This window comes from Cyprinus carpio, chromosome A8 (assembly GCF_018340385.1).
Source record: "Cyprinus carpio isolate SPL01 chromosome A8, ASM1834038v1, whole genome shotgun sequence".
NCBI classification, from domain to species: Eukaryota; Metazoa; Chordata; class Actinopteri; order Cypriniformes; family Cyprinidae; genus Cyprinus; species Cyprinus carpio.
This window is the reverse complement of record NC_056579.1, coordinates 18651340-18658591: the sequence shown is the minus strand read 5'-3', so window position 1 is coordinate 18658591 and position 7252 is coordinate 18651340. Positions and strand designations below refer to the sequence as shown.

Genomic DNA, 7252 nt, shown 5'->3' with positions numbered 1-7252 from the left:
TGGTAGGGTGAGTATTATGTTTTTAGTACCAACCTATTGATTCTAAATGGTTAATGGGATGGAATGATTACAGCGCTGTATGTGTGTTTTTAATGAAGTCGGACAGATGTTGCTTCTGTGTCACCATGGTCAGCTCCAATCATTTGGGAGGGAAACTTTGACTCTACACTGATCGACTCTATCTACAAACAACAAAAGTCTCACCATAGCAACTACTGTCTTCGCTTTTGGGAAAGTGAGTCTTCATGATACCTTTCATCCTGTTTTAATAATTCTCATTTGTTTCGCCTCCTCTTTTTTTCCTTGTTTCTGGAAATATGTTTTATCTGGAAAATAAAGGATAAATTAACTATTAATTTATCTCCCTGTATTTGTTTTCTCTGTTTGTTAGATACACACGTTTTGTCAAAGATTTTCTGGAGTCAGCAGAGCAACATTATTTTGTTGGATTTCGAGTACATTATACTTGTTTACAGATCAACCAGAATCAGTTCCTGAAGTGAAGATGGGTGAAAACCGTAGTTTGACAGTTCAAAATGTTCCGAGTCTGAACCGATGGCAGGACATCAGTATGAGCAGGATGGAAAAACTGGAAAACCTAATAGAGAATGAACTAGTCAATTAGGCAGACTATATTTTCTGCCTTGACATAGATACTAAGTTTCTATGGCCGGTGTGGGGTGCGGAGACTTTGGGTTCGTCTAGTAGGGTGTGATACATCCTTGGTTCTTTGATGCTCCAAGGAGTCAATTCACATATGAGCGCAGACCAGAATCTAAAGCATACATTCCCGCGGAGGAAGGTGATTATTATTACGCTGGTGCTGCATTTGGTGGCTCATTGGAGGATGTACATCATCTCACCAAAACTTGCAGGGAGCAACTGAACATTGATGCTGCAAACTCCATTGAGGCAGTATCGGGCAAGAGGAGTCTCACTTGAACAAGTATTTTTTCTTTGAAACAAACCTAGAAACTGCTCTCTCCTGAATATATGTGGCGGGACATCAATGAAAAAGCAGCCCAAATAAAAATAGTTCGCTTCACTAATGTACCTAAGAACTATGCTGAAGTTCGTCCAAACCCGTAGCAACTGTTGCCAGTATTCAGCTACACTTACATGGTGTGTTCTCACAGCCCTCCAGTAAGACATTGTGAGTCTGTTAACAGGTAATACTGGCAACAGGGAAGACGACATCTGCCACCAAGAAATGAATAATCACAGAAATGTACAGATGTTTATGAGCATAATATGGCATCAGAAACAATATCTGACAAAATCTTTTTGAATGTTTGAATGTTTTTAAATGTAACACAATGGTGAATTATAAGGGCACTTAAATCAGCAAGACTTGGGCTTCGGTGATTGATAGTGAGGTTGCGGGATTATCTCTAGAAATTTATTTGTGTTTTGCTTTTAGAAACTATAATATTATGTAATTTGGTGCCCCCAAAGTAAACTTACAAAATAAACAAATAACACATTTACCCTATGAATGCTTAATACTAGGGGCAGCTGTGGCCTAATGGTTAGAATTGGTCACAGGTTCGAGTCTCAGTGCTGGCAGGAGTTGTAGGTGGGAGGGAGTGAATGAATAGCACTCTCTTCCACCCTCAATACCCATGGCTGAAGTGCCCTTGAGCAAGGCACTAAACCCACAGTTGCTCCCTGGGTGCTGGATATAGCTGCCCACTGCTCCGGGTGTGTGTTCACGGTGTGTTCACTTGTCACTGCTGTGTGTGTGCACTTGGTTGGGTTAAATGCAGAGCACCAATTCCGAGTATGGGTTACCAAACCTTTTGCAAATGTCATGACTTTACTTTACTTACTTTTTACTTTACTTTACTTTACTTAGTCATACACCAGCACTTGGGTTCACGTTGGGGCCCAAATTTAGTGGTGCATGGATTAGCAAGTCAGGAATAAACAAAATCTTTTTTACAGTACACAATCAAACTCTTTACTTCCTTAGAATCCCACTGTTGTGATGGAAACTCGTTACTCACTCGGAATCCACTCTGTGAAACTCACTGTAACTCATCAGTAGGAATGGGGGGAAAACAGTTCAGAGATAAAATAAGTGATGTGTCACACCTAAAAGTTGGCTGATGAAGTGTATTTGAATATCCGTACCACGAAGGCTGGAGCTTACTCTCCTTTAACTGAAGAAAAACTCCTGTTTTTTGGCATAGAACCACATGAAAATACTCTGATGCAGTTATATAAATTCTCTGGGTTCTTAACCACCAAGAAAATAATAAAGAAACACTTTACTTCTCTCTTCTGAAGCTCAAAATAGTGGCTGCTACATTGAGCTGCATTCACCCATTTATGGTTTTTAAAGACACAGAAAATCTTTCCATTATGCTGAATACCATCTTGGACATGAAAACTGTCACTATAATACTTAAACAGCATACAGTTAGGTGTCTTCCTCCCTTACTCAAACCAACAGCTTGACACCAAACTCAAAGGAACATCTTATTGGTTAACATTGTAAACACTTCAGGATACATTTTTATATTACAGTAATGTCCAAGTGCGCCTGGTAACTTTTGCGGTTTGGTACAAATTATGAAATACAAAAATACATAGGCTATAGGCTCACATGTTTAATCATTAAAAGATCGCAATATCAATTCAAACACACATTTTTTGGTTCAGGCGGCCCACCACCACTTCGACCACAACTATATTGTTTAGGTCCCGTTAACATATTTATGTATGTTGGGATAATGGTTATGTCCCAGATCTCCCACATTCTTCTGGCCTACATATATCGCGTGGAATGACTGCGATGACTCAACCTGAGTCTGGCTGACAGAAGTCAGCCACAACTGGACCAGAATCTGGGACGCATCTCACCAATGTCATGGGCAACGCACCTAGCCCAGATGTCCACCCACGCCATTACTGAGATGTGGCTCAGATCCGGTCCAGTTGTGGCTGACTTCTGGGTTCCGATATGGCCACATTTCCCCTTTCCAGATACAGCCACGCATATGTACCTTGCTCATCCAGAATAAAGACAATAATTTAGTCTAAATTGCTTTATTACAATATCAAAATTAGACAAATAGCACATATAAGATATATATAATATATATTGTATATATATATATATATATATACACCACACATAGAGAGTAAAGAAATCAAAAATACAAATCAAATTCATGTATAGATAGAGAATATAAAACAAATACATTACATTATTACAGAATAAAAAAAATACAAATAGAATATTTATAAACATTAGTTAAACACACATTTACATTACATTTAGTTATTTAGCAGATGATTTTATCCAGAGCGACTTACAAATGAGGACAATGGAAGCAACAAAAGAGCACTGATATGCAAGTGTTTTTACAAGTCTCAGTTAGCTTAACGCAGTACACATAGCAAGGTTTTTTTTTTTTAAATTACATAATAAATAATAAGAAAAAGATAGAATAGAATAAGAATAGAGCAAGCTAGTTTTAGAATCCTTTTTTTTTTTTGCTTTTGTTAATTGTATAATAAAATATAGATAGAATACAAAAAGATTAGAGAACCTACATGTAGTGTTAGTTTTTTTTTTTTTTTTTTTTTTTAAGAAATGTATAATGTATATCACATAACATTAGGGCTGTGCAATTTGTGGAAAATATCTAATTGCGATTTTTTTTACATATTGCGGATAGTATTTGATTGTTGCGATTTTTAATTTTGCAAAGTCAAGCTTCAGCTTAATATTGTCAATAGTGTGCAGCACAGTATGGGTTTCATTACCCTGCTGAAAAAAACTAAACAAAAAAAACAGTAGAAACCATCACAGAAATTCTTGTGATTTCCATTGAAACAATTAAAAAAAATCCTTTTTGTAGTGTGTTTTGGGCATTATTCCGATATGAATTACTGTTGTTCTATTGTTTCCTATCTGCCAGTTTACATCCCACCAATAGAATCCATCAAATACCAGTAGACAACCATTATGTTCACATTAAAACCAATATAATTCCCATTATAACCCTTAAATCAATTAAATTTTATTATTGTGTTTTGGGAAGGTGATGTGGTTTTTTTTTGGTTCTTTTGTTTTTTTCAGCAGGAAATATTATATTGGTATTACTACTTTTACAGAATTTACTTAATTACTGAATTTGGATGTTTTTTTGTTTTTATTTGGTTTTTTTTTGGGATTTTAAGAAATGTGCTGAATGTTTAATTTCTTCCAAGTGAAATTAGCAAAGCAGTAAGACTGAATTTACATTTGTGTTAATAAAAGAGACAGGGAGCGAGTTGACACAGGTTGTAGCCTTGTGCCAAGCCTTGTCCATATTGCCAGATGTGCTCATAGAGGTTTGTTTGTTTTTAATGGTGGGTGTTTACACAGTTGGCTAGAGCAGTGCTGATTGGGGAGAACGGAGGTGCGCTCACTCTATTGGTTAGTAAGGCTGCCATTCAAGGCTGGCAGTCATGCATATGCTCTGGAACAGAGTAATATCATGTCCACAACCCAGGTTTTGCGATTGGCCATTGGGAAGTCGTGGACCCTAACAGTTAGAGTGTTGGACTTGCAGTCCAAGGGGTTGTGAGTTTGAGTCTCGGGCCGACAGGAATTGTAGGTTGGGGGAGTGAATGTACAGCGCTCTCTCCACCTTCAATACCACGACTGAGGTGCCCTTGAGCAAGGCACTGAACCCCCAACTGCTCCCCGGGCGCCACAGCATAAATGACTGCCCACTGCTCCGGGTGTGTGTTCATGGTGTCTGTGTGTTCACTGCTGTGTGTGTGCACTTTGGATGGGTTAAATGCAGAGCACGAATTCTGTATGTCACGTCACTTTCACTTTTTCAAAAATAAAACAAACAATTTTAAAACATAAAACAAGCAATTTTAAAACATTGTAATTAAAGGCGGACTCCCCTTGTTTTGTGTGAACCCTTGGTATTTCTAACTGACTCGATCCTAATGATATGAGTGGTCTGTTAGGTTTATATTCAGTGAACATATCTGCAATATATTTTGGTCCTAGGTCATTGAGTGATTTATAAACGAGTAAAAGTACTTTAAAATCAATATGTAAATAAGTAAATACAAGTAAATAAACAACAGAAGCGAGTCAAATACAAGTAAGAGAAGTGTCAACAACAGTTATATGTAATATTTGTGTGATTTTAGGGACTAAACTCACCTGAAAGCAGTGAAAACAGCAGCGAGAGACGGGGTGTTTCCTCATGACATTTGCAGTGTTGCACCCACTGATCTATATATGACTATGTATGACTATATATTCTATATTATAGATCAGTGGTTGCACCCCGTTTCCATGGCAACTCCTTCCGCTCCGCACGCACGTCCATTAAAGCACGTCACGCAATAAAGGGGTCATATGATGCAATTTCAATTTTTCCTTTCTCTTTGGAGTGTTACAAGCTCTTGGTGCATAAAGAAGATCTGTCAAGTTGCAAATACTAAAGTCTCAAATCCAAAGAGATATTCTTTATAAAAGTTAAGAGTCAACCGCACCCCCCTAAAACAGCTGGTTCTAACATGCCCCCACATGTCTACATCATGATATGGGAAGATTTGCACAACGCTCACACAAAGAAAAAAGGCTTAGCTTTTATTCTCTTTGTTGCCGCTGCTGCCATGTTGTGGAGAAGCTGTGTGTTTCGTTGTGAAAGCGAAACTACTTTGTTTTGCCTTCCAAAAGAGGACACGACTAGAAATCAGTGGTTAAGTTGTATTTCAACGCTGTTCCAGAACAGTTCAACCCAAATATTCAGATGTGTGCCGCGCATTTTATGGAGGATGAGGAAAGTTTCCTGAACCAGTAGCCTGCAATGCATGTGTGGCACAATGGCTGTTTCTATAAAGTGGGGCAGTTCAAACTTTCCAAGGACAGTCTGGCACTTCTGACTCACAGCCTGTTTTTTATATTTAAATAAACTGCCACTGATGATTCAAACATGCGTTTTGAGCAGTGGAGTAGGCTTGTTGTTTGTTTTTCAGATCACAAATGCAGACATCGTTTTATGTTTACGCACCACGATATGCCACATAATGCATAAAAAGACAGTATAAGTCATTATAATAAGTAATTATGTCCACATTGAATGCAACAAATGCCTCGTTTGTAATGTGTTTTTGTCTCGTCTAGTGATGTCCGGATCGTGAACGAATCTTTCTATTTAACCGGATCTTCTTAGTGAACCGGTCAAACCAGTTCACCAAATCGAACTGAATCGTTTGAAACGGTTTGCGTCTCCAGTACGCACTAATCCACAAATTACTTAAGTTATTCAGTTTATAAATGTGCCTTACACTCCCCTTACGTTAAGGGGTGTAACATTTCTGTCACAAGCTTGAGGCATTCGGCCAATCACAACGCACTGGATAGCTGGCCAATCAGAGCACACCTTGCTTTTTCAGAACGATGAGCTTTGTAAAAATCGACGCGTTTCAGAAAGGCAAGGCATAGAGGAGAAACAATAATGTACATTATATGGAAAATAATGTGTTTTTTGAACCTTAGACAGCATAAACACATTGCATTACACCAAATACACAAAATAATGTTATTTTTAGCAGCATCATATGACCCCTTTAAAACTAACGCGTTTACGTTACATAAATAAACATATCTCCCTTATTTTTCCTGTAAAAGTGGGCATTTGTAAATTTAATGTGTCTGGCTTCCGGTGTCATTCCAGCTATATTAGCTGTACAAACAGCTTGTTTTGTTGTTTGCTATTGCAAACTGGTGTATCTTACCATGTTATTTTAATATATTGTGAACTACTGGTTTGTAGTGCAAACAGTTTTTTACTGTTTAGTGCACTTTGTTCTTCTCATTATTTCCCTATAACCACGATCATAAGTCTCACACATTCACATACAATTGCTTGGTGGATAGAATTAGATCACTACATAAACAATTCAAAATGTCATTAAATTATGACATTGCTAATTTAAAATTAATTTTGTAGGTCAATGGCCCAGTGCAAAATGTCAAGCCTGCATGTGTTAGTGTGACAAACCGGCACTTTTATAGTTTAAGATTTTGTATTGTTGTTTTTATGAACACTCATATATATATACAGTTGCATCATTGAACTATTTAAAATCAGGATATGGTGTCACACCAGAGCACATGGTTTTCAGATACAAAATGGTCTTACGTTTTCAGAAATGTATGGATGAAAAAAAAAGATTACCATTTACTAAAATAGTAAATTATACCAGAGGTATTTATTAACATTTT

At 37.4% G+C, this 7252-nt stretch overlaps 1 pseudogene; it reads left to right on the top strand.

The window, feature by feature from the left end:
* Positions 1-245: 245 nt before the first annotated feature.
* Positions 246-1598, top strand: LOC122146004 (annotated as a pseudogene).
* The last annotated feature ends 5654 nt before the right edge of the window (positions 1599-7252 follow it).